Source organism: Camelus bactrianus, chromosome 2 (assembly GCF_048773025.1).
Source record: "Camelus bactrianus isolate YW-2024 breed Bactrian camel chromosome 2, ASM4877302v1, whole genome shotgun sequence".
NCBI classification, from domain to species: Eukaryota; Metazoa; Chordata; class Mammalia; order Artiodactyla; family Camelidae; genus Camelus; species Camelus bactrianus.
Window position 1 is genome coordinate 3,924,915 of NC_133540.1, and position 26,978 is coordinate 3,951,892.

Here is a 26,978-nt window from a genome sequence, read left to right on the forward strand (position 1 = left end):
GTAGCATCTAGTGCCTCCCCATGGACAGGGGAGGTAATTAGCGGACTACCCCCTGCCCGGGAACACCTGTGACAACAGGCAGCTGCGTGGAGGGCGGCCCCGAACCTCCCCCACACAGTCAGCCGTGTTCCAGAATTCTGAGTGTGGGGAGGTTCCGTCTTCTGTCTGCAGCACCCGGGTTCTCCTAGGAGCCCTTCGAGTGTCTTCCCCGAGTCCCTCCCAGTGCGGGCTGCCGGGGAAAGGCGGGGGTTTGGCTGGAAACGCAGGTAGCATCTAGTGCCTCCCCATGGACAGGGGAGGTAATTAGCGGACTTCCCCTTGCGAGGGAACACCTGTGACACCAGGAAGCTGCGTGGGGGGCGGCCCTAAACCTCCCCCACACAGTCATCCGTGTTCCGGAATTCTGAGTGTGGGGAGGTTCCGTCTTCTGTCTGCAGCACCCGTGTTTCCTAGGAGCCCTTCGAGTGTGTTCCCCGAGTCCTTCCCTGTGCGGGCGGCCGGGGAAAGGCGGGGGTTGGGCTGGAAACGCAGGTAGCATCTAGTGCCTCCCCATGGACAGGGGAGGTAATTAGCGGACTACCCCCTGCCAGGGAACACCTGTGACACCAGGCAGCTGCGTGGAGAGCGGCCCCGAACCACCCCCACACAGTCATCCGTGTTCCGGAATTCTGAGTGTGGGGAGGTTCCGTCTTCTGTCTGCAGCACCCAGGTTCTCCTAGGAGCCCTTCGAGTGTCTTCCCCGAGTCCCTCCCAGTGCGGGCTGCCGGGGAAAGGCGGGGGTTTGGCTGGAAACGCAGGTAGAATCTAGTGCCTCCCCATGGACCAGGAAGGTAATTAGCGGACTTCCCCTTGCGAGGGAACACCTGTGACACAAGGCAGCTGCGTGGAGGGCGGCCCCGAACCTCCCCCACACAGTCAGCCGTGTTCCGGAATTCTGAGTGTGGGGAGGTTCCGTCTTCTGTCTGCAGCACCCGGGTTCTCCTAGGAGCCATTCGAGTGTCTTCCCCCAGTCCCTCCCAGTGCGGGCTGCCAGGGAAAGGCGGGGGTTGGGCTGGAAAAGCAGGTAGCATCTAGTGCCTCCCCATGGACAAGGGAGATAATTAGCGGACTTCCCCCTGCCAGGGAACACCTGTGACACCAGGCATTTTCTTGGAGGGCGGCCCCAAACCTCCCCCACACAGTCGGCCGTGTTCCGGAATTCTGAGTGTGGGGAGGTTCCGTCTTCTGTCTGCAGCACCCGGGATCTCCTAGGAGCCCTTCGAGTGTCTTCCCCGAGTCCCTCCCAGTGCGGGCTACCGGGGAAAGGCGGGGGTTGGGCTGGAAAAGCAGGTAGCATCTAGTGCCTCCCCCTGGACAGGGGAGGTAATTAGCGGACTTCCCCCTGCCAGGGAACACCTGTGACACCAGGCAGCTGCGTGGAGGGCGGCCCCGAACTTCCCCCACACAGTCACCCGTGTTCCGGAATTCTGAGTGTGGGGAGGTTCCGTCTTCTGTCTGCAGCACCCGGGATCTCCTAGGAGCCCTTCGTGTGTCTTCACCGAGTCCCTCCCAGTGCGGGCGGCCGGGGAAAGGCGGGGGTTGGGCTGGAAACGCAGGTAGCATCTAGTGCCTCCTCATGGACAGGGGAGGTAATTAGCGGACTTCCCCCTGCGAGGGAACACCTGTGACACTAGGAAGTTGCGTGGGGGCGGCCCTAAACCTCACCCACACAGTCAGACCTGTTCCGGAATTCTGAGTGTGGGGAGGTTACGTCTTCTGTCTGCAGCACCCGGGATCTCCTAGGAGCCCTTCGAGTGTCTTCCCCCAGTCCCTCCCAGTGCGGGCTGCCGGGGAAAGGAGGGGGTTGTGCTGGAAACGCAGGTAGCATCTAGTGCCTCCCCATGGACTGGGGAGGTAATTAGCGGACTACCCCCTGCCAGGGAACACCTGTGACACCAGGCAGCTGCGTGGAGGGCGGCCCCGAACCTCCCCCACACAGTCAACCGTGTTCCGGAATTCTGAGTGTGGGGAGGTTCCGTCTTCTGTCTGCAGCACCCGGGATCTCCTAGGAGCCCTTCGAGTGTCTTACCCGAGTCCCTCCCAGTGCGGGCTGCCGGGGAAAGGCGGGGGTTGGGCTGGAAAAGCAGGTAGCATCTAGTGCCTCCCCCTGGACAGGGGAGGTAATTAGCGGACATCCCCCTGCCAGGGAACACCTGTGACACCAGGCAGCTGCGTGGAGGGCGGCCCCGAACCTTCCCCACACAGTCAACCGTGTTCCGGAATTCTGAGTGTGGCGAGGTTCCGTCTTCTGTCTGCAGCACCCGGGATCTCCTAGGAGCCCTTCGAGTGTCTTCCCCGAGTCCCTCCCAGTGCGGGCTGCCGGGGAAAGGCGGGGGTTGGGCTGGAAAAGCAGGTAGCATCTAGTGCCTCCCCCTGGACAGGGGAGGTAATTAGCGGACATCCCCCTGCCAGGGAACACCTGTGACACCAGGCAGCTGCGTGGAGGGCGGCCCCGAACCTCCCCCACACAGTCACCCGTGTTCCGGAATTCTGAGTGTGGGGGGGTTCCTTCTTCTGTCTGCAGCACACGGGATCTCCTAGGAGCCCTTCGAGTGTCTTACCCGAGTCCCTCCCAGTGCGGGCTGCCGGGGAAAGGCGGGGGTTGGGCTGGAAAAGCAGGTAGCATCTAGTGCCTCCCCCTGGACAGGGGAGGTAATTAGCGGACTTCCCCCTGCCAGGGAACACCTGTGACACCAGGCAGCTGCGTGGAGGGCGGCCCCGAACTTCCCCCACACAGTCACCCGTGTTCCGGAATTCTGAGTGTGGGGAGGTTCCGTCTTCTGTCTGCAGCACCCGGGATTTCCTAGGAGCACTTCGAGTGTCTTCACCGAGTCCCTCCCAGTGCGGGCGGCCGGGGAAAGGCGGGGGTTGGGCTGGAAACGCAGGTAGCATCTAGTGCCTCCTCATGGACAGAGGAGGTAATTAGCGGACTTCCCCCTGCGAGGGAACACCTGTGACACCAGGAAGTTGCGTGGGGGCGGCCCTAAACCTCACCCACACAGTCAGCCCTGTTCCGGAATTCTGAGTGTGGGGAGGTTACGTCTTCTGTCTGCAGCACCCGGGATCTCCTAGGAGCCCTTCGAGTGTCTTCCCCCAGTCCCTCCCAGTGCGGGCTGCCGGGGAAAGGAGGGGGTAGTGCTGGAAACGCAGGTAGCATCTAGTGCCTCCCCATGGACTGGGGAGGTAATTAGCGGACTACCCCTGCCAGGGAACACCTGTGACACCAGGCAGCTGCGTGGTGGGCGGCCCCGAACCTCCCCCACACAGTCAACCGTGTTCCGGAATTCTGAGTGTGGGGAGGTTCCGTCTTCTGTCTGCAGCACCCGGGATCTCCTAGGAGCCCTTCGAGTGTCTTCCCCGAGTCCCTCCCAGTGTGGGCTGCCGGGGAAAGGCGGGGGTTGGGCTGGAAAAGCAGGTAGCATCTAGTGCCTCCCCCTGGACAGGGGAGGTAATTAGCGGACATCCCCCTGCCAGGGAAAACCTGTGACACCAGGCAGCTGCGTGGAGGGCGGCCCCGAACCTCCCCCACACAGTCACCCGTGTTCCGGAATTCTGAGTGTGGGGGGGTTCCTTCTTCTGTCTGCAGCACACGGGATCTCCTAGGAGCCCTTCGAGTGTCTTCCCCGAGTCCCTCCCAGTGCGGGCTGCCGGGGAAAGAGGGGGTTGGGCTGGAAAAGCAGGTAGAATCTAGTGCCTCCCCATGGACAGGGGAGGTAATTAGCGGACTACCCCCTGCCAGGGAAAACCTGTGACAACAGGCAGCTGCGTGGAGGGCGGCCCCGAACCTCCCCCACACAGTCAGCCGTGTTCCGGAATTCTGAGTGTGGGGAGGTTCCGTCTTCTGTCTGCAGCACCCAGGTTCTCCTAGGAGCCCTTCGAGTGTCTTCCCCGAGTCCCTCCCAGTGCGGGCTGCCGGGGAAAGGCGGGGGTTTGGCTGAAACGCAGGTAGCATCTAGTGCCTCCCCATGGACCAGGGAGGTAATAGCGGACTTCCCCTTGCGAGGGAACACCTGTGACACAAGGCAGCTGCGTGGAGGGCGGCTCTGAACCTCCCCCTCACAGTCACCCGTGTTCCGGATTTCTGAGTGTGGGGGGGTTCCTTCTTCTGTCTGCAGCACACGGGATCTCCTAGGAGCCCTTCGAGTGTCTTCCCCGAGTCCCTCCCAGTGCGGGCTGCCGGGGAAAGGCGGGGGTTGTGCTGGAAAAGCAGGTAGCATCTAGTTCCTCCCCATGGACAGGGGAGGTAATTAGCGGACTACCCCCTGCCAGGGAACACCTGTGACACTAGGCAGCTGCGTGGAGGGCGGCCCCGAACCTCCCCCACACAGTCAGCCGTATTCCGGAATTCTGAGTGTGGGGAGGTTCCGTCTTCTGTCTGCAGCACCCGGGTTCTCCTAGGAGCCCTTCGAGTGTCTTCCCCGAGTCCCTCCCAGTGCGGGCTGCCTGGGAAAGGCGGGGGTTTGGCTGGAAACGCAGGTAGCATCTAGTGCCTCCCCATGGAGAGGGGAGGTAATTAGTGGAATTCCCCTTGCGAGGGAACACCTGTGACACCAGGCAGCTGCGTGGAGGGCGGCCCCGAACCTCCCCCACACAGTCACCCGTGTTCCGGAATTCTGAGTGTGGGGGGGTTCCTTCTTCTGTCTGCAGCACACGGGATCTCCTAGGAGCCCTTCGAGTGTCCTCCCCCAGTCCCTCCCAGTGCGGGCTGCCGGGGAAAGGAGGGGGTTGTGCTGGAAACGCAGGTAGCATCTAGTGCCTCCCCATGGACTGGGGAGGTAATTAGCGGACTACCCCCTGCCAGGGAACACCTGTGACACCAGGCAGCTGCGTGGAGGGCGGCCCCGAACCTCCCCCACACAGTCAACCGTGTTCCGGAATTCTGAGTGTGGGGAGGTTCCGTCTTCTGTCTGCAGCACCCGGGATCTCCTAGGAGCCCTTCGAGTGTCTTCCCCGAGTCCCTCCCAGTGCGGGCTGCCGGGGAAAGGCGGGGGTTTGGCTGGAAATGCAGGTAGCATCTAGTGCCTCCCCATGGACAGGGGAGGTAATTAGCGGACTTCCCCTTGCGAGGGAACACCTGTGACACCAGGAAGCTGCGTGGGGGGCGGCCCTAAACCTCCCCCACACAGTCATCCGTGTTCCGGAATTCTGAGTGTGGGGAGGTTCCGTCTTCTGTCTGCAGCACCCGTGTTCTCCTAGGAGCCTTTCGAGTGTGTTCCCCGAGTCCCTCCCTGTGCGGGCGGCCGGGGAAAGGCGGGGGTTGGGCTGGAAACGCAGGTAGCATCTAGTGCCTCCCCATGGACAGGGGAGGTAATTAGCGGACTACCCCCTGCCAGGGAACACCTGTGACACCAGGCAGCTGCGTGGAGGGCGGCCCCGAACCACCCCCACACAGTCATCCGTGTTCCGGAATTCTGAGTGTGGGGAGGTTCCGTCTTCTGTCTGCAGCACCCAGGTTCTCCTAGGAGCCCTTCGAGTGTCTTCCCCGAGTCCCTCCCAGTGCGGGCTGCCGGGGAAAGGCGGGGGTTTGGCTGGAAACGCAGGTAGCATCTAGTGCCTCCCCATGGACCAGGAAGGTAATTAGCGGACTTCCCCTTGCGAGGGAACACCTGTGACACAAGGCAGCTGCGTGGAGGGCGGCCCCGAACCTCCCCCACACAGTCAGCCGTGTTCCGGAATTCTGAGTGTGGGGAGGTTCCGTCTTCTGTCTGCAGCACCCGGGTTCTCCTAGGAGCCATTCGAGAGTCTTCCCCCAGTCCCTCCCTGTGCGGGCGGCCGGGGAAAGGCGGGGGTTGGGCTGGAAACGCAGGTAGCATCTAATGCCTCCCCATGGACAGGGGAGGTAATTAGCGGACTACCCCCTGCACGGGAACACCTGTGACAACAGGCAGCTGCGTGGAGGGCGGCCCCGAACCTCCCCCACACAGTCAGCCGTGTTCCGGAATTCTGAGTGTGGGGAGGTTCCGTCTTCTGTCTGCAGCACCCAGGTTCTCCTAGGAGCCCTTCGAGTGTCTTCCCCGAGTCCCTCCCAGTGCGGGCTGCCGGGGAAAGGCGGGGCTTTGGCTGGAAACGCAAGTAGCATCTAGTGCCTCCCCATGGACCGGGGAGGTAATTAGCGGACTTCCCCTTGCGACGGAACACCTGTGACACAAGGCAGCTGCGTGGAGGGCGGCCCCGAACCTCCCCCACACAGTCAGCCGTGTTCCGGAATTCTGAGTGTGGGGAGGTTCCGTCTTCTCTCTGCAGCACCCGGGTTCTCCTAGAAGCCATTCGAGTGTCTTCCTCCAGTCCCTCCCAGTGCGGGCTGCCGGGGAAAGGCGGGGGTTGGGCTGGAAAAGCAGGTAGCATCTAGTGCCTCCCCATGGACAAGGGAGATAATTAGCGGACTTCCCACTGCCAGGGAACACCTGTGACACCAGGCAACTTCGTGGAGTGCGGCCCCAAACCTCCCCCACACAGTCGGCCGTGTTCCGGAATTCTGAGTGTGGGGAGGTTCCGTCTTCTGTCTGCAGCACCCGGGATCTCCTAGGAGCCCTTCGAGTGTCTTCCCCGAGTCCCTCCCAGTGCGGGCTGCCGGGTAAAGGCGGGGGTTGGGCTGGAAACGCAGGTAGCATCTAGTGCCTCCTCATGGACAGGGGAGGTAATTAGCGGACTTCCCCCTGCGAGGGAACACCTGTGACACCAGGCAGCTGCGTGGAGGGCGGCCCCGAACCTCCCCCACACAGTCACCCGTGTTCCGGAATTCTGAGTGTGGGGAGGATCCGTCTTCTGTCTGCAGCACCCGGGATCTCCTAGGAGCCCTTCGAGTGTCTTCCCCGAGTACCTCCCAGTGCGGGCTGCCGGGGAAAGTCGGGGTTGGGCTGGAAAAGCAGGTAGCATCTAGTGCCTCCCCCTGGACAGGGGAGGTAATTAGCGGACTTCCCCTTGCGAGGGAACACCTGTGACACCAGGCAGCTGCGTGGTGGGCGGCCCCGAAACTCCCCCACACAGTCAACCGTGTTCCGGAATTCTGAGTGTGGGGAGGTTCCGTCTTCTGTCTGCAGCACCCGGGATCTCCTAGGAGCCCTTCGAGTGTCTTACCCGAGTCCCTCCCAGTGCGGGCTGCCGGGGAAAGGAGGGGGTTGGGCTGGAAAAGCAGGTAGCATCTAGTGCCTCCCCCTGGACAGGGGAGGTAATTAGCGGGACATCCCCCTGCCAGGGAACACCTGTGACACCAGGCAGCTGCGTGGAGGGCGGCCCCGAACCACCCCCACACAGTCAACCGTGTTCCGGAATTCTGAGTGTGGGGAGGTTCCGTCTTCTGTCTGCAGCACCCGGGATCTCCTAGGAGCCCTTCGAGTGTCTTCCCCGAGTCCCTCCCAGTGCGGGCTGCCGGGGAAAGGCGGGGGTTGGGCTGGAAAAGCAGGTAGCATCTAGTGCCTCCCCCTGGACAGGGGAGGTAATTAGCGGACATCCCCCTGCCAGGGAAAACCTGTGACACCAGGCAGCTGCGTGGAGGGTGGCCCCGAACCTCCCCCACACAGTCACCCGTGTTCCGGAATTCTGAGTGTGGGGGGGTTCCTTCTTCTGTCTGCAGCACACGGGATCTCCTAGGAGCCCTTCGAGTGTCTTCCCCGAGTCCCTCCCAGTGCGGGCTGCCGGGGAAAGAGGGGGTTGGGCTGGAAAAGCAGGTAGAATCTAGTGCCTCCCCATGGACAGGGGAGGTAATTAGCGGACTACCCCCTGCCAGGGAACACCTGTGACAACAGGCAGCTGCGTGGAGGGCGGCCCCTAACCTCCCCCACACAGTCAGCCGTGTTCCGGAATTCTGAGTGTGGGGAGGTTCCGTCTTCTGTCTGCAGCACCCAGGTTCTCCTAGGAGCCCTTCGAGTGTCTTCCCCGAGTCCCTCCCAGTGCGGGCTGCCGGGGAAAGGCGGGGGTTTGGCTGAAACGCAGGTAGCATCTAGTGCCTCCCCATGGACCAGGGAGGTAATAGCGGACTTCCCCTTGCGAGGGAACACCTGTGACACCAGGAAGCTGCGTGGGGGGCGGCCCTAAACCTCCCCCACACAGTCATCCGTGTTCCGGAATTCTGAGTGTGGGGAGGTTCCGTCTTCTGTCTGCAGCACCCGTGTTCTCCTAGGAGCCTTTCGAGTGTGTTCCCCGAGTCCCTCCCTGTGCGGGCGGCCGGGGAAAGGCGGGGGTTGGGCTGGAAACGCAGGTAGAATCTAGTGCCTCCCCATGGACAGGGGAGGTAATTAGCGGACTACCCCCTGCCAGGGAACACCTGTGACACCAGGCAGCTGCGTGGAGGGCGGCCCCGAACCACCCCCACACAGTCATCCGTGTTCCGGAATTCTGAGTGTGGGGAGGTTCCGTATTCTGTCTGCAGCACCCAGGTTCTCCTAGGAGCCCTTCGAGTGTCTTCCCCGAGTCCCTCCCAGTGCGGGCTGCCGGGGAAAGGCGGGGGTTTGGCTGGAAACGCAGGTAGCATCTAGTGCCTCCCCATGGACCAGGAAGGTAATTAGCGGACTTCCCCTTGCGAGGGAACACCTGTGACACAAGGCAGCTGCGTGGAGGGCGGCCCCGAACCTCCCCCACACAGTCAGCCGTGTTCCAGAATTCTGAGTGTGGGGAGGTTCCGTCTTCTGTCTGCAGCACCCGGGTTCTCCTAGGAGCCATTCGAGTGTCTTCCCCCAGTCCCTCCCAGTGCGGGCTGCCAGGGAAAGGCGGGGGTTGGGCTGGAAAAGCAGGTAGCATCTAGTGCCTCCCCATGGACAAGGGAGATAATTAGCGGACTTCCCCCTGCCAGGGAACACCTGTGACACCAGGCATCTTCGTGGAGGGCGGCCCCAAACCTCCCCCACACAGTCGGCCGTGTTCCGGAATTCTGAGTGTGGGGAGGTTCCGTCTTCTGTCTTCAGCACCCGGGATCTCCTAGGAGCCCTTCGAGTGTCTTCCCCGAGTCCCTCCCAGTGCGGGCTACCTGGGAAAGGCGGGGGTTGGGCTGGAAAAGCAAGTAGCATCTAGTGCCTCCCCCTGGACAGGGGAGGTAATTAGCGGACTTCCCCCTGCCAGGGAACACCTGTGACACCAGGCAGCTGCGTGGAGGGCGGCCCCGAACTTCCCCCACACAGTCACCCGTGTTCCGGAATTCTGAGTGTGGGGAGGTTCCGTCTTCTGTCTGCAGCACCCGGGATCTCCTAGGAGCCCTTCGAGTGTCTTCACCGAGTCCCTCCCAGTGCGGGCGGCCGGGGAAAGGCGGGGGTTGGTCTGGAAACGCAGGTAGCATCTAGTGCCTCCTCATGGACAGGGGAGGTAATTAGCGGACTTCCCCCTGCGAGGGAACACCTGTGACACCAGGAAGTTGCGTGGGGGCGGCCCTAAACCTCACCCACACAGTCAGCCCTGTTCCGGAATTCTGAGTGTGGGGAGGTTCCGTCTTCTGTCTGCAGCACCCGGGATCTCCTAGGAGCCCTTCGAGTGTCTTACCCGAGTCCCTCACAGTGCGGGCTGCCGGGGAAAGGCGGGGGTTGGGCTGGAAAAACAGGTAGCATCTAGTGCCTCCCCCTGGACAGGGGAGATAATTAGCGGACATCCCCCTGCCAGGGAACACCTGTGACACCAGGCAGCTGCGTGGAGGGCGGCCCCGAACCTCCCCCACACAGTCACCCGTGTTCCGGAATTCTGAGTGTGGGGGGGTTCCTTCTTCTGTCTGCAGCACACAGGTTCTCCTAGGAGCCCTTCGAGTGTCTTCCCCGAGTCCCTCCCAGTGCGGGCTGCCGGGGAAAGGCGGGGGTTTGGCTGGAAACGCGGGTAGCATCTAGTGCCTCCCCATGGACAGGGGAGGTAATTAGCGGACTTCCCCTTGCGAGGGAACACCTATGACACCAGGAAGCTGCGTGGGGGGCGGCCCTAAACCTCCCCCACACAGTCATCCGTGTTCCGGAATTCTGAGTGTGGGGAGGTTCCGTCTTCTGTCTGCAGCACCCGGGTTCTCCTAGGAGCCCTTCGAGTGTGTTCCCCGAGTCCCTCCCTGTGCGGGCGGCCGGGGAAAGGCGGGGGTTGGGCTGGAAACGCAGGTAGCATCTAGTGCCTCCCCATGGACAGGGGAGGTAATTAGCGGACTACCCCCTGCACGGGAACACCTGTGACAACAGGCAGCTGCGTGGAGGGCGGCCCCGAACCTCCCCCACACAGTCAGCCGTGTTCCGGAATTCTGAGTGTGGGGAGGTTCCGTCTTCTGTCTGCAGCACCCAGGTTCTCCTAGGAGCCCTTCGAGTGTCTTCCCCGAGTCCCTCCCAGTGCGGGCTGCCGGGGAAAGGCGGGGGTTTGGCTGGAAACGCAGGTAGCATCTAGTGCCTCCCCATGGACCGGGGAGGTAATTAGCGGACTTCCCCTTGCGACGGAACACCTGTGACACAAGGCAGCTGCGTGGAGGGCGGCCCCGAACCTCCCCCACACAGTCAGCCGTGTTCCGGAATTCTGAGTGTGGGGAGGTTCCGTCTTCTCTCTGCAGCACCCGGGTTCTCCTAGAAGCCATTCGAGTGTCTTCCCCCAGTCCCTCCCAGTGCGGGCTGCCGGGGAAAGGCGGGGGTTGGGCTGGAAAAGCAGGTAGCATCTAGTGCCTCCCCATGGACAAGGGAGATAATTAGCGGACTTCCCACTGCCAGGGAACACCTGTGACACCAGGCAACTTCGTGGAGTGCGGCCCCAAACCTCCCCCACACAGTCGGCCGTGTTCCGGAATTCTGAGTGTGGGGAGGTTCCGTCTTCTGTCTGCAGCACCCGGGATCTCCTAGGAGCCCTTCGAGTGTCTTCCCCGAGTCCCTCCCAGTGCGGGCTGCCGGGGAAAGGCGGGGGTTGGGCTGGAAACGCAGGTAGCATCTAGTGCCTCCTCATGGACAGGGGAGGTAATTAGCGGACTTCCCCCTGCGAGGGAACACCTGTGACACCAGGCAGCTGCGTGGAGGGCGGCCACGAACCTCCCCCACACAGTCAGCCGTGTTCCGGAATTCTGAGTGTGGGGAGGTACCGTCTTCTGTCTGCAGCACCCGGGATCTCCTAGGAGCCCTTCGAGTGTCTTCCCCGAGTCCATCCCAGTGCGGGCTACCGGGGAAAGGCGGTGGTTGGCCTGGAAAAGCAGGTAGCATCTAGTGCCTCCCCCTGGACAGGGGAGGTAATTAACGGACTTCCCCCTGCCAGGGAACACCTGTGACACCAGGCAGCTGCGTGGAGGGCGGCCCCGAACCTCCCCCACACAGTCACCCGTGTTCCGGAATTCTGAGTGTGGGGAGGTTCCGTCTTCTGTCTGCAGCACCCGGGATCTCCTAGGAGCCCTTCGAGTGTCTTCCCCGAGTACCTCCCAGTGCGGGCTGCCGGGGAAAGTCGGGGTTGGGCTGGAAAAGCAGGTAGCATCTAGTGCCTCCCCCTGGACAGGGGAGGTAATTAGCGGACTTCCCCTTGCGAGGGAACACCTGTGACACAAGGCAGCTGCGTGGATGGCGGCCCCGAAACTACCCCACACAGTCAGCCGTGTTCCGGAATTCTGAGTGTGGGGAGGTACCGTCTTCTGTCTGCAGCACCCGGGATCTCCTAGGAGCCCTTCGAGTGTCTTCCCCGAGTCCATCCCAGTGCGGGCTACCGGGGAAAGGCGGGGGTTGGGCTGGAAAAGCAGGTAGCATCTAGTGACTCCCCCTGGACAGGGGAGGTAATTAACGGACTTCCCACTGCCAGGGAACACCTGTGACACCAGGCAGCTGCGTGGAGGGCGGCCCCGAACCTCCCCCACACAGTCACCCGTGTTCCGGAATTCTGCGTGTGGGGGGGTTCCTTCTTCTGTCTGCAGCACACGGGATCTCCTAGGAGCCCTTCGAGTGTCTTCCCCGAGTCCCTCCCATTGCGGGCTCCCGGGGAAAGGCGGGGGTTTGGCTGGAAACGCAGGTAGCATCTAGTGCCTCCCCATGGACCAGGGAGGTAATTAGCGGACTTCCCCTTGCGAGGGAACACCTGTGACACAAGGCAGCTGCGTGGAGGTTGGCCCCGAACCTCCCCCACACAGTCAGCCGTGTTCCGGAATTCTGAGTGTGGGGAGGTACCGTCTTCTGTCTGCAGCACCGGGGATCTCCTAGGAGCCCCTCGAGTGTCTTCCCCGAGTCCCTCCCAGTGCGGGCTACCGGGGAAAGGCGGGGGTTGGGCTGGAAAAGCAGGTAGCATCTAGTTCCTCCCCATGGACAGGGGAGGTAATTAGCGGACTTCCCCCTGCCAGGGAACACCTGTGACACCAGGCAGCTGCGTGGAGGGCGGCCCCGAACCTCCCCCACACAGTCAGCCGTATTCCGGAATTCTGAGTGTGGGGAGGTTCCGTCTTCTGTCTGCAGCACCCGGGTTCTCCTAGGAGCCCTTCGAGTGTCTTCCCCGAGTACCTCCCAGTGCGGGCTGCCGGGGAAAGGCGGGGGTTTGGCTGGAAACGCAGGTAGCATCTAGTGCCTCCCCATGGAGAGGGGAGGTAATTAGCGGAATTCCCCTTGCGAGGGAACACCTGTGACACCAGGCAGCTGCGTGGAGGGCGGCCCCGAACCTCCCCCACACAGTCACCCGTGTTCCGGAATTCTGAGTGTGGGGGGGTTCCTTCTTCTGTCTGCAGCACACGGGATCTCCTAGGAGCCCTTCGAGTGTCTTCCCCGAGTCCCTCCCATTGCGGGCTCCCGGGGAAAGGCGGGGGTTTGGCTGGAAACGCAGGTAGCATCTAGTGCCTCCCCATGGACCAGGGAGGTAATTAGCGGACTTCCACTTGCGAGGGAACACCTGTGACACAAGGCAGCTGCGTGGAGGGCGGCCCCGAACCTCCCCCACACAGTCAGCCGTGTTCCGGAATTCTGAGTGTGGGGAGGTACCGTCTTCTGTCTGCAGCACCCGGGATCTCCTAGGAGCCCTTCGAGTGTCTTCCCCGAGTCCCTCCCAGTGCGGGCTACCGGGGAAAGGCGGGGGTTGGGCTGGAAAAGCAGGTAGCATCTAGTTCCTCCCCATGGACAGGGGAGGTAATTAGCGGACTACCCCCTGCCAGGGAACACCTGTGACACCAGGCAGCTGCGTGGAGGGCGGCCCCGAACCTCCCCCACACAGTCAGCCGTGTTCCGGAATTCTGAGTGTGGGGAGGTACCGTCTTCTGTCTGCAGCACCCGGGATCTCCTAGGAGCCCTTCGAGTGTCTTCCCCGAGTCCATCCCAGTGCGGGCTACCGGGGAAAGGCGGGGGTTGGGCTGGAAAAGCAGGTAGCATCTAGTGCCTCCCCCTGGACAGGGGAGGTAATTAACGGACTTCCCACTGCCAGGGAACACCTGTGACACCAGGCAGCTTCGTGGAGGGCGGCCCCGAACCTCCCCCACACAGTAACCCGTGTTCCGGAATTCTGAGTGTGGGGGGGTTCCTTCTTCTGTCTGCAGCACACGGGATCTCCTAGGAGCCCTTCGAGTGTCTTCCCCGAGTCCCTCCCATTGCGGGTTCCCGGGGAAATGCGGGGGTTTGGCTGGAAACGCAGGTAGCATCTAGTGCCTCCCCATGGAACAGGGAGGTAATTAGCGGACTTCCCCTTGCGAGGGAACACCTGTGACACAAGGCAGCTGCGTGGAGGGCGGCCCCGAACCTCCCCCACACAGTCAGCCGTGTTCCGGAATTCTGAGTGTGGGGAGGTACCGTCTTCTGTCTGCAGCACCCGGGATCTCCTAGGAGCCCTTCGAGTGTCTTCCCCGAGTCCCTCCCAGTGCGGGCTACCGGGGAAAGGCGGGGGTTGGGCTGGAAAAGCAGGTAGCATCTAGTTCCTCCCCATGGACAGGGGAGGTAATTAGCGGACTTCCCCTTGCGAGGGAACACCTGTGACACCAGGAAGCTGCGTGGTGGGCGGCCCTAAACCTCCCCCACACAGTCATCCGTGTTCCGGAATTCTGAGTGTGGGGAGGTTCCGTCTTCTGTCTGCAGCACCCGGGTTCTCCTAGGAGCCCTTCGAGTGTCTTCCCCGAGTCCCTCCCAGTGCGGGCTGCCGGGGAAAGGCGGGCGTTGGCTGGAAACGCAGGTAGCATCTAGTGCCTCCCCATGGACAGGGGAGGTAATTAGCGGACTTCCCCTTGCGAGGGAACACCTGTGACACCAGGAAGCTGCGTGGTGGGCGGCCCTAAACCTCCCCCACACAGTCATCCGTGTTCCGGAATTCTGAGTGTGGGGAGGTTCCGTCTTCTGTCTGCAGCACCCGGGTTCTCCTAGGAGCCCTTCGAGTGTCTTCCCCCAGTCCCTCCCAGTGCGGGCTACCGGGTAAAGCGGGGGTTGGGCTGGAAAAGCAGGTAGCATCTAGTGCCTCCCCCTGGACAGGGGAGGTAATTAGCGGACTTCCCCCTGCCAGGGAACACCTGTGACACCAGGCAGCTGCGTGGAGGGCGGCCCCGAACCTCCCCCACACAGTCACCCGTGTTCCGGAATTCTGAGTGTGGGGAGGTTCCGTCTTCTGTCTGCAGCACCCGGGATCTCCTAGGAGCCCTTCGAGTGTCTTCACCGAGTCCCTCCCAGTGCGGGCGGCCGGGGAAAGGCGGGGGTTGGGCTGGAAACGCAGGTAGCATCTAGTGCCTCCTCATGGACAGGGGAGGTAATTAGCGGACTTCCCCCTGCGAGGGAAACCCTGTGACACCAGGAAGTTGCGTGGGGGCGGCCCTAAACCTCACCCACACAGTCAGCCCTGTTCCGGAATTCTGAGTGTGGGGAGGTTACGTCTTCTGTCTGCAGCACCCGGGATCTCCTAGGAGAACTTCGAGTGTCTTCCCCCAGTCCCTCCCAGTGCGGGCTGCCGGGGAAAGGAGGGGGTTGTGCTGGAAACGCAGGTAGAATCTAGTGCCTCCCCATGGACTGGGGAGGAAATTAGCGGACTACCCCCTGCCAGGGAACACCTGTGACACCAGGCAGCTGCGTGGAGGGCGGCCCCGAATCTCCCCCACACAGTCAACCGTGTTCCGGAATTCTGAGTGTGGGGAGGTTCCGTCTTCTGTCTGCAGCACCCGGGTTCTCCTAGGAGCCCTTCGAGTGTCTTCCCCGAGTCCCTCCCAGTGCGGGCTGCCGGGGAAAGGCGGGGGTTTGGCTGGAAACGCAGGTAGCATCTAGTGCCTCCCCATGGAGAGGGGAGGTAATTAGCGGAATTCCCCTTGAGAGGGAACACCTGTGACACCAGGCAGCTGCGTGGAGGGCGGCCCCGAACCTCCCCCACACAGTCACCCGTGTTCCGGAATTCTGAGTGTGGGGGGGTTCCTTCTTCTGTCTGCAGCACACGGGATCTCCTAGGAGCCCTTCGAGTGTCTTCCCCGAGTCCCTCCCAGTGCGGGCTGCCGGGGAAAGGCGGGGGTTGGGCTGGAAAAGCAGGTAGCATCTAGTGCCTCCCCCTGGACAGGGGAGGTAATTAGCGGACTTCCCCTTGCGAGGGAACCCCTGTGACACCAGGTAGCTGCGTGGAGGGCGGCTCCGAACCTCCCCCACACAGTCACACGTGTTCCGGAATTCTGAGTGTGGGGGGGTTCCTTCTTCTGTCTGCAGCACACGGGATCTCCTAGGAGCCCTTCGAGTGTCTTCCCCCAGTCCCTCCCAGTGCGGGCTGCCGGGGAAAGGCGGGAGTTGGGCTGGAAAAGCAGGTAGCATCTAGTGCCTCCCCATGGACAGGGGAGGTAATTAGCGGACTACCCCCTGCCAGGGAACACCTGTGACACCAGGCAGCTGCGTGGAGGACGGCCCCGAACCTCCCCCACACAGTCAGCCGTGTTCCAGAATTCTGAGTGTGGGGAGGTTCCGTCTTCTGTCTGCAGCACCCGGGTTCTCCTAGGAGCCCTTCGAGTGTCTTCCCCGAGTCCCTCCCAGTGCGGGCTGCCGGGGAAAGGCGGGGGTTTGGCTGGAAACGCAGGTAGCATCTAGTGCCTCCCCATGGACAGGGGAGGTAATTAGCGGACTTCCCCTTGCGAGGGAACACCTGTGACACCAGGAAGCTGCGTGGGGGGCGGCCCTAAACCTCCCCCACACAGTCATCCGTGTTCCGGAATTCTGAGTGTGGGGAGGTTCCGTCTTCTGTCTGCAGCACCCGGGATCTCCTAGGAGCCCTTCGAGTGTCTTCACCGAGTCCCTCCCAGTGCGGGCGGCCGGGGAAAGGCGGGGGTTGGGCTGGAAACGCAGGTAGCATCTAGTGCCTCCTCATGGACAGGGGAGGTAATTAGCGGACTTCACCCTGCGAGGGAACACCTGTGACACCAGGAATTTGCGTGGGGGCGGCCCTAAACCTCAACCACACAGTCAGCCCTGTTCCGGAATTCTGAGTGTGGGGAGGTTACGTCTTCTGTCTGCAGCACCCGGGATCTCCTAGGAGCCCTTCGAGTGTCTTCCCCCAGTCCCTCCCAGTGCGGGCTGCCGGGGAAAGGAGGGGGTTGTGCTGGAAACGCAGGTAGCATCTAGTGCCTCCCCATGGACTTGGGAGGTAATTAGCGGACTACCCCCTGCCAGGGAACACCTGTGACACCAGGCAGCTGCGTGGAGGGCGGCCCCGAACCTCCCCCACACAGTCAACCGTGTTCCGGAATTCTGAGTGTGGGGAGGTTCCGTCTTCTGTATGCAGCACCCGGGATCTCCTAGGAGCCCTTCGAGTGTCTTCCCCGAGTCCCTCCCAGTGCGGGCTGCCGGGGAAAGGCGGGGGTTGTGCTGGAAAAGCAGGTAGCATCTAGTGCCTCCCCCTGGACAGGGGAGGTAATTAGCGGACATCCCCCTGCCAGGGAACACCTGTGACACCAGGCAGCTGCGTGGAGGGCGGCCCCGAACCTCCCCCACACAGTCACCCGTGTTCCGGAATTCTGAGTGTGGGGGGGTTCCTTCTTCTGTCTGCAGCCCACGGGATCTCCTAGGAGCCCTTCGAGTGTCTTCCCCGAGTCCCTCCCAGTGCGGTCTCCCGGGGAAAGGAGGGGGTTGGGCTGGAAAAGCAGGTAGCATCTAGTGCCTCCCCATGGACAGGGGAGGTAATTAGCGGACTACCCCCTGCCAGGGAACACCTGTGACACCTGGCAGCTGCGTGGAGGGCGGCCCCGAACCTCCCCCACACAGTCAGCCGTGTTCCAGAATTCTGAGTGTGGGGAGGTTCCGTCTTCTGTCTGCAGCACCCGGGTTCTCCTAGGAGCCCTTCAAGTGTCTTCCCCGAGTCCCTCCCAGTGCGGGCTGCCGGGGAAAGGCGGGGGTTTGGCTGGAAACGCAGGTAGCATCTAGTGCCTCCCGATGGACAGGGGAGGTAATTAGCGGACTTCCCCTTGCGAGGGAACACCTGTGACACCAGGAAGCTGCGTGGGGGGCGGCCCTAAACCTCCCCCACACAGTCATCCGTGTTCCGGAATTCTGAGTGTGGGGAGGTTCCGTCTTCTGTCTGCAGCACCCGTGTTCTCCTAGGAGCCCTTCGAGTGTGTTCCCCGAGTCCCTCCCTGTGCGGGCGGCCGGGGAAGGGCGGGGGTAGGGCTGGAAACGCAGGTAGCATCTAGTGCCTCCCCATGGACAGAGGAGGTAATTAGCGGACTACCCCCTGCCAGGGAACACCTGTGACACCAGGCAGCTGCGTGGAGGGCGGCCAAGAACCTCCCCCACACAGTCAGCCGTGTTCCGGAATTCTGAGTGTGGGGAGGTTCCGTCTTCTGTCTGCAGCACCCAGGTTCTCCTAGGAGCCCTTCGAGTGTCTTCCCCGAGTCCCTCCCAGTGCGGGCTGCCGGGGAAAGGCGGGGGTTTGGCTGGAAACGCAGGTAGCATCTAGTGCCTCCCCATGGACCAGGGAGGTAATTAGCGGACTTCCCTTTGCGAGGGAACACCTGTGACACCAGGAAGCTGCGTGGGGGGCGGCCCTAAACCTCCCCCACACAGTCATCCGTGTTCCGGAATTCTGAGTGTGGGGAGGTTCCGTCTTCTGTCTGCAGCACCCGTGTTCTCCTAGGAGCCCTTCGAGTGTCTTCCCCGAGTCCCTCCCAATGCGGGCTACCGGGGAAAGGCGGGGGTTGGGCTGGAAAAGCAGGTAGCATCTAGTTCCTCCCCATGGACAGGGGAGGTAATTAGCGGACTTCCCCCTGCCAGGGAACACCTGTGACACCAGGCAGCTGCGTGGAGGGCGGCCCCGAACCTCCCCCACACAGTCAGCCGTATTCCGGAATTCTGAGTGTGGGGAGGTTCCGTCTTCTGTCTGCAGCACCCGGGTTCTCCTAGGAGCCCTTCGAGTGTCTTCCCCGAGTACCTCCCAGTGCGGGCTGCCGGGGAAAGGCGGGGGTTTGGCTGGAAACGCAGGTAGCATCTAGTGCCTCCCCATGGAGAGGGGAGGTAATTAGCGGAATTCCCCTTGCGAGGGAACACCTGTGACACCAGGCAGCTGCGTGGAGGGCGGCCCCGAACCTCCCCCACACAGTCACCCGTGTTCCGGAATTCTGAGTGTGGGGGGGTTCCTTCTTCTGTCTGCAGCACACGGGATCTCCTAGGAGCCCTTCGAGTGTCTTCCCCGAGTCCCTCCCATTGCGGGCTCCCGGGGAAAGGCGGGGGTTTGGCTGGAAACGCAGGTAGCATCTAGTGCCTCCCCATGGACCAGGGAGGTAATTAGCGGACTTCCACTTGCGAGGGAACACCTGTGACACAAGGCAGCTGCGTGGAGGGCGGCCCCGAACCTCCCCCACACAGTCAGCCGTGTTCCGGAATTCTGAGTGTGGGGAGGTACCGTCTTCTGTCTGCAGCACCCGGGATCTCCTAGGAGCCCTTCGAGTGTCTTCCCCGAGTCCCTCCCAGTGCGGGCTACCGGGGAAAGGCGGGGGTTGGGCTGGAAAAGCAGGTAGCATCTAGTTCCTCCCCATGGACAGGGGAGGTAATTAGCGGACTACCCCCTGCCAGGGAACACCTGTGACACCAGGCAGCTGCGTGGAGGGCGGCCCCGAACCTCCCCCACACAGTCAGCCGTGTTCCGGAATTCTGAGTGTGGGGAGGTACCGTCTTCTGTCTGCAGCACCCGGGATCTCCTAGGAGCCCTTCGAGTGTCTTCCCCGAGTCCATCCCAGTGCGGGCTACCGGGGAAAGGCGGGGGTTGGGCTGGAAAAGCAGGTAGCATCTAGTGCCTCCCCCTGGACAGGGGAGGTAATTAACGGACTTCCCACTGCCAGGGAACACCTGTGACACCAGGCAGCTTCGTGGAGGGCGGCCCCGAACCTCCCCCACACAGTAACCCGTGTTCCGGAATTCTGAGTGTGGGGGGGTTCCTTCTTCTGTCTGCAGCACACGGGATCTCCTAGGAGCCCTTCGAGTGTCTTCCCCGAGTCCCTCCCATTGCGGGCTCCCGGGGAAATGCGGGGGTTTGGCTGGAAACGCAGGTAGCATCTAGTGCCTCCCCATGGAACAGGGAGGTAATTAGCGGACTTCCCCTTGCGAGGGAACACCTGTGACACAAGGCAGCTGCGTGGAGGGCGGCCCCGAACCTCCCCCACACAGTCAGCCGTGTTCCGGAATTCTGAGTGTGGGGAGGTACCGTCTTCTGTCTGCAGCACCCGGGATCTCCTAGGAGCCCTTCGAGTGTCTTCCCCGAGTCCCTCCCAGTGCGGGCTGCCGGGGAAAGGCGGGGGTTTGGCTGGAAACGCAGGTAGCATCTAGTGCCTCCCCATGGACAGGGGAGGTAATTAGCGGACTTCCCCTTGCGAGGGAACACCTGTGACACCAGGAAGCTGCGTGGGGGGCGGCCCTAAACCTCCCCCACACAGTCATCCGTGTTCCGGAATTCTGAGTGTGGGGAGGTTCCGTCTTCTGTCTGCAGCACCCGGGATCTCCTAGGAGCCCTTCGAGTGTCTTCACCGAGTCCCTCCCAGTGCGGGCGGCCGGGGAAAGGCGGGGGTTGGGCTGGAAACGCAGGTAGCATCTAGTGCCTCCTCATGGACAGGGGAGGTAATTAGCGGACTTCACCCTGCGAGGGAACACCTGTGACACCAGGAAGTTGCGTGGGGGCGGCCCTAAACCTCAACCACACAGTCAGCCCTGTTCCGGAATTCTGCGTGTGGGGAGGTTACGTCTTCTGTCTGCAGCACCCGGGATCTCCTAGGAGCCCTTCGAGTGTCTTCCCCCAGTCCCTCCCAGTGCGGGCTGCCGGGGAAAGGAGGGGGTTGTGCTGGAAACGCAGGTAGCATCTTGTGCCTCCCCATGGACTGGGGAGGTAATTAGCGGACTACCCCCTGCCAGGGAACACCTGTGACACCAGGCACCTGCGTGGAGGGCGGCCCCGAACCTCCCCCACACAGTCAACCGTGTTCCGGAATTCTGAGTGTGGGGAGGTTCCGTCTTCTGTCTGCAGCACCCGGGATCTCCTAGGAGCCCTTCGAGTGTCTTCCCCGAGTCCCTCCCAGTGCGGGCTGCCGGGGAAAGGCGGGGGTTGGGCTGGAAAAGCAGGTAGCATCTAGTGCCTCCCCCTGGACAGGGGAGGTATTTAGCGGACATCCCCCTGCCAGGGAACACCTGTGACACCAGGCAGCTGCGTGGAGGGCGGCTCCGAACCTCCCCCACACAGTCATACGTGTTCCGGAATTCTGAGTGTGGGGGGGTTCCTTCTTCTGTCTGCAGCACACGGGATCTCCTAGGAGCCCTTCGAGTGTCTTCCCCCAGTCCCTCCCAGTGCGGGCTGCCGAGGAAAGGCGGGGGTTGGGCTGGAAAAGCATTTAGCATCTAGTGCCTCCCCATGGACAGGGGAGGTAATTAGCGGACTACCCCCTGCCAGGGAACACCTGTGACACCAGGCAGCTGCGTGGAGGGCGGCCCCGAACCTCCCCCACACAGTCAGCCGTGTTCCAGAATTCTGAGTGTGGGGAGGTTCCGTCTTCTGTCTGCAGCACCCGGGTTCTCCTAGGAGCCCTTCGAGTGTCTTCCCCGAGTCCCTCCCAGTGCGGGCTGCCGGGGAAAGGCGGGGGTTTGGCTGGAAACGCAGGTAGCATCTAGTGCCTCCCCATGGACAGGGGAGGTAATTAGCGGAATTCCCCTTGCGAGGGAACACCTTTGACACCAGGAATCTGCGTGGGGGGCGGCCCTAAACCTCCCCCACACAGTCATCCGTGTTCCGGAATTCTGAGTTTGGGGAGGTTCCGTCTTCTGTCTGCAGCACCCGTGTTCTCCTAGGAGCCCTTCGAGTGTGTTCCCCGAGTCCCTCCCTGTGCGGGCGGCCGGGGAAAGGCGGGGGTTGGGCTGGAAACGCAGGTAGCATCTAGTGCCTCCCCATGGACAGGGGAGGTAATTATCGGACTACCCCCTGCCAGGGAACACCTGTGACACCAGGCAGCTGCGTGGAGGGCGGCCCCGAACCTCCCCCACACAGTCAGCCGTGTTCCGGAATTCTGAGTGTGGGGAGGTTCCGTCTTCTGTCTGCAGCACCCGGGTTCTCCTAGGAGCCATTCGAGTGTCTTCCCCCAGTCCCTCTCAGTGCGGGCTGCCAGGGAAAGGCGGGGGTTGGGCTGGAAAAGCAGGTAGCATCTAGTGCCTCCCCATGGACAAGGGAGATAATTAGCGGACTTCCCCCTGCCAGGGAACACCTGTGACACCAGGAAGTTGCGTGGGGACGGCCCTAAACCTCACCCTCAGTCAGCCCTGTTCCGGAATTCTGAGTGTGGGGAGGTTACGTCTTCTGTCTGCAGCACCCGGGATCTCCTAGGAGCCCTTCGAGTGTCTTCCCCCAGTCCCTCCCAGTGCGGGCTGCCGGGGAAAGGAGGGGGTTGTGCTGGAAACGCAGGTAGCATCTAGTGCCTCCCCCTGGACAGGGGAGGTAATTAGCGGACTTCCCCTTGCGAGGGAACACCTGTGACACAAGGCAGCTGCGTGGAGGGCGGCCCCGAACCTCCCCCACACAGTCAGCCGTGTTCCGGAATTCTGAGTGTGGGGAGGTACCGTCTTCTGTCTGCAGCACCCGGGATCTCCTAGGAGCCCTTCGAGTGTCTTCCCCGAGTCCATCCCAGTGCGGGCTACCGGGGAAAGGCGGGGGTTGGGCTGGAAAAGCAGGTAGCATCTAGTGCCTCCCCCTGGACAGGGGAGGTAATTAACGGACTTCCCCCTGCCAGGGAACATCTGTGACACCAGGCAGCTGCGTGGAGGGCGGCCCCGAACCTCCCCCACACAGTCACCCGTGTTCCGGAATTCTGAGTGTGGGGAGGTTCCGTCTTCTGTCTGCAGCACCCGGGATCTCCTAGGAGCCCTTCGAGTGTCTTCCCTGAGTACCTCCTAGTGCGGGCTGCTGGGGAAAGTCGGGGGTTGGGCTGGAAAAGCAGGTAGCATCTAGTGCCTCCCCCTGGACAGGGGAGGTAATTAGCGGACTTCCCCTTGCGAGGGAACACCTGTGACACAAGGCAGCTGCGTGGAGGGCGGCCCCGAACCTCCCCCACACAGTCAGCCGTGTTCCGGAATTCTGAGTGTGGGGAGGTACCGTCTTCTGTCTGCAGCACCCGGGACCTCCTAGGAGCCCTTCGAGTGTGTTCCCCGAGTCCCTCCCTGTGCGGGCGGCCGGGGAAAGTCGGGGGTTGGGCTGGAAACGCAGGTAGCATCTAGTGCCTCCCCATGGACAGGGGAGGTAATTAGCGGACTACCCCCTGCCAGGGAACACCTGTGACACCAGGCAGCTGCGTGGAGGGCGGCCCCGAACCTCCCCCACACAGTCAGCCGTGTTCCGGAATTCTGAGTGTGGGGAGGTTCCGTCTTCTGTCTGCAGCACCCGGGTTCTCCTAGGAGCCCTTCGAGTGTCTTCCCCGAGTCCCTCCCAGTGCGGGCTGCCGGGGAAATGCGGGGGTTTGGCTGGAAACGCAGGTAGCATCTAGTGCCTCCCCATGGACAGGGGAGGTAATTAGCGGACTTCCCCTTGCAAGGGAACACCTGTGACACCAGGAAGCTGCGTGGGGTGCGGCCCTAAACTTCCCCCACACAGTCATCCGTGTTCCGGAATTCTGAGTGTGGGGAGTTTCCGTCTTCTCTCTGCAGCACCCGGGTTCTCCTAGGAGCCCTTCGAGTGCCTTCCCCGAGTCCCTCCCAGTGCGGGCTGCCGGGGAAATGCTGGGGTTTGGCTGGAAACGCAGGTAGCATCTAGTGGCTCCCCATGGAGAGGGGAGGTAATTAGCGGACTTCCCCTTGCGAGGGAACACCTGTGACACAAGGCAGCTGCGTGGAGGGCGGCCCCGAACCTCCCAAACACAGTCAGCCGTGTTCCGGAATTCTGAGTGTGGGGAGGTTCCGTCTTCTGTCTGCAGCACCCGGGTTCTCCTAGGAGCCATTCGAGTGTCTTCCCCCAGTCCCTCCCAGTGCGGGCAGCCGGGGAAAGGCGGGGGTTGGGCTGGAAAAGCAGGTAGCATCTAGTGCCTCCCCATGGACAAGGGAGATAATTAGCGGACTTCCCCCTGCCAGGGAAAACCTGTGACACCAGGCAGCTGCGTGGAGGGCGGCCCCAAACCTCCCCCACACAGTCGGCCGTGTTCCGGAATTCTGAGTGTGGGGAGGTTCCGTCTTCTGTCTGCAGCACCCGGGATCTCCTAGGAGCCCTTCGAGTGTCTTCCCCGAGTCCCTCCCAGTGCGGGCTACCGGGGAAAGGCGGGGGTTGGGCTGGAAAAGCAGGTAGCATCTAGTGCCTCCCCCTGGACAGGGGAGGTAATTAGCGGACTTCCCCCTGCCAGGGAACACCTGTGACACCAGGCAGCTGCGTGGAGGGCGGCCCCGAACCTCCCCCACACAGTCACCCGTGTTCCGGAATTCTGAGTGTGGGGAGGTTCCGTCTTCTGGCTGCAGCACCCGGGTTCTCCTAGGAGCCCTTCGAGTGTGTTCCCCGAGTCCCTCCCTGTGCGGGCGGCCGGGGAAATGCGGGGGTTTGGCTGGAAACGCAGGTAGCATCTAGTGCCTCCCCATGGACAGGGGAGGTAATTAGCGGACTTCCCCTTGCAAGGGATCACCTGTGACACCAGGAAGCTGCGTGGGGTGCGGCCCTAAACGTCCCCCACACAGTCATCCGTGTTCCGGAATTCTGAGTGTGGGGAGTTTCCGTCTTCTCTCTGCAGCACCCGGGTTCTCCTAGGAGCCCTTCGAGTGCCTTCCCCGAGTCCCTCCCAGTGCGGGCTGCCGGGGAAATGCTGGGGTTTGGCTGGAAACGCAGGTAGCATCTAGTGGCTCCCCATGGAGAGGGGAGGTAATTAGCGGACTTCCCCTTGCGAGGGAACACGTGTGACACAAGGCAGCTGCGTGGAGGGCGGCCCCGAACCTCCCAAACACAGTCAGCCGTGTTCCGGAATTCTGAGTGTGGGGAGGTTCCGTCTTCTGTCTGCAGCACCCGGGTTCTCCTAGGAGCCATTCGAGTGTCTTCCCCCAGTCCCTCCCAGTGCGGGCAGCCGGGGAAAGGCGGTGTTTGGGCTGGAAAAGCAGGTAGCATCTAGTGCCTCCCCATGGACAAGGGAGATAATTAGCGGACTTCCCCCTGCCAGGGAAAACCTGTGACACCAGGCAGCTGCGTGGAGGGCGGCCCCAAACCTCCCCCACACAGTCGGCCGTGTTCCGGAATTCTGAGTGTGGGGAGGTTCCGTCTTCTGTCTGCAGCACCCGGGATCTCCTAGGAGCCCTTCGAGTGTCTTCCCCGAGTCCCTCCCAGTGCGGGCTACCTGGGAAAGGCGGGGGTTGGGCTGGAAAAGCAGGTAGCATCTAGTGCCTCCCCCTAGACAGGGGAGGTAATTAGCGGACTTCCCCCTGCCAGGGAACACCTGTGACACCAGGCAGCTGCGTGGAGGGCGGCCCCGAACCTCCCCCACACAGTCACCCGTGTTCCGGAATTCTGAGTGTGGGGAGGTTCCGTCTTCTGGCTGCAGCACCCGGGATCTCCTAGGAGCCCTTCGAGTGTCTTCACCGAGTCCCTCCCAGTGCGGGCGGCCGGGGAAAGGCGGGGGTTGGGCTGGAAACGCAGGTAGCATCTAGTGCCTCCTCATGGACTGGGGAGGTAATTAGCGGACTACCCCCTGCCAGGGAACACCTGTGACACCAGGCAACTGCGTGGAGGGCGGCCCCGAACCTCCCCCACACAGTCAACCGTGTTCCGGAATTCTGAGTGTGGGGAGGTTCCGTCTTCTGTCTGCAGCACCCGGGATCTCCTAGGAGCCCTTCGAGTGTCTTCCCCGAGTCCCTCCCAGTGCGGGCTGCCGTGGAAAGGCGGGGGTTGGGCTGGAAAAGCAGGTAGCATCTAGTGCCTCCCCCTGGACAGGGGAGGTAATTAGCGGACATCCCCCTGCCAGGGAACACCTGTGACACCAGGCAGCTGCGTGGAGGGCGGCCCCGAACCTCCCCCACACAGTCATCCGTGTTCCGGAATTCTGAGTGTGGGGAGGTTCCGTCTTCTGTCTGCAGCACCCGGGTTCTCCTAGGAGCCCTTCGAGTGTGTTCCCCGAGTCCCTCCCTGTGCGGGCGGCCGGGGAAAGGCGGGGGTTGGGCTGGAAACGCAGGTAGCATCTAGTGCCTCCCCATGGACAGGGGAGGTAATTAGCGGACTACCCCCTGCCAGGGAACACCTGTGACACCAGGCAGCTGCGTGGAGGGCGGCCCCGAACCTCCCACACACAGTCAGCCGTGTTCCGGAATTCTGAGTGTGGGGAGGTTCCGTCTTCTGTCTGCAGCACCCAGGTTCTCCTAGGAGCCCTTCGAGTGTCTTCCCCGAGTCCCTCCCAGTGCGGGCTGCCAGGGAAAGGCGGGGGTTTGGCTGGAAACGCAGGTAGCATCTAGTGCCTCCCCATGGACCAGGGAGGTAATTAGCGGACTTCCCCTTGCGAGGGAACACCTGTGACACAAGGCAGCTGCGTGGAGGGCGGCCCCGAACCTCCCCCACACAGTCAGCCGTGTTCCGGAATTCTGAGTGTGGGGAGGTTCCGTCTTCTGTCTGCAGCACCCGGGTTCTCCTAGGAGCCATTCGAGTGTCTTCCCCCAGTCCCTCCCAGTGCGGGCTGCCGGGGAAAGGCGGGGGTTGGGCTGGAAAAGCAGGTAGCATCTAGTGCCTCCCCATGGACAAGGGAGATAATTAGCGGACTTCCCCCTGCCAGGGAACACCTGTGACACCAGGCATCTTCGTGGAGGGCGGCCCCAAAACTCCCCCACACAGTCGGCCGTGTTCCGGAATTCTGAGTGTGGGGAGGTTCCGTCCTCTGTCTGCAGCACCCGGGATCTCCTAGGAGCCCTTCGAGTGTCTTCCCCGAGTCCCTCCCAGTGCGGGCTACCGGGGAAAGTCGGGGGTTGGGCTGGAAAAGCAGGTAGCATCTAGTGCCTCCTCATGGACAGGGGAGGTAATTAGCGGACTTCCCCCTGCGAGGGAACACCTGTGACACCAGGAAGTTGCGTGGGGGCGGCCCTAAACCTCACCCACACAGTCAGCCGTGTTCCGGAATTCTGAGTGTGGGGAGGTTACGTCTTCTGACTGCAGCACCCGGGATCTCCTAGGAGCCCTTCGAGTGTCTTCCCCCAGTCCCTCCCAGTGCGGGCTGCCGGGGAAAGGCGGGGGTTTGGCTGAAACGCAGGTAGCATCTAGTGAATCCCCATGGACCAGGGAGTTAATAGCGCACTTCCCCTTGCGAGGGAACACCTGTGACACAAGGCAGCTGCGTGGAGGGCGGCCCCGAACCTCCCCCACACAGTCAGCCGTGTTCCGGAATTCTGAGTGTGGGGAGGTTCCGTCTTCTGTCTGCAGCACCCGGGTTCTCCTAGGAGCCATTCGAGTGTCTTCCCCCAGTCCCTCCCAGTGCGGGCAGCCGGGGAAAGGCGGGGGTTGGGCTGGAAAAGCAGGTAGCATCTAGTGCCTCCCCATGGACAAGGGAGATAATTAGCGGACTTCCCCCTGCCAGGGAAAACCTGTGACACCAGGCAGCTGCGTGGAGGGCGGCCCCAAACCTCCCCCACACAGTCAACCGTGTTCCGGAA